A 422-nucleotide genomic window follows, 5' to 3' on the forward strand; every position below is an offset into this window, starting at 1 on the left:
CCAGGAGATTAGGTTAAATTTCTTACTTGGCTAAGAAGTAAGGCACTTGACTGCTAACCCTCCAGCCACTCCTCCAAAGGAAGGTTGTGCAATCTACTTCTATAGAGATACCGCCTCGGAAACCCAAGGAGGGGTTGCTATGAGTCGGATCCCACTCAATGGCAGTGCATTGCAGTTTGCATTGTGGTTGCCTGTTAGAATGAGATAAATAATTATGGTGTAGGGAAGTTCTCACATTTACCCAAAATAGGCCTATGATCAAATCCCAGCTCAGCTCCTGGCTAGATATGTTGTTGTTGTTGTTAGGTGTTGTTGACACATAGACACCTCACGTGACAAAGATGAACTGCCCTATGGGGTTTTCTTGATTGTAATTTTTACGAAGCAGATAGGTCTTTCTCCAAGGGAGTGATTGGGTGGGT

Source organism: Orycteropus afer, unplaced genomic scaffold (genome assembly GCF_000298275.1).
Source record: "Orycteropus afer afer isolate SDZICR_OR568_19922 unplaced genomic scaffold, OryAfe1.0 scaffold00072, whole genome shotgun sequence".
Classification (NCBI taxonomy): Eukaryota; Metazoa; Chordata; class Mammalia; order Tubulidentata; family Orycteropodidae; genus Orycteropus; species Orycteropus afer.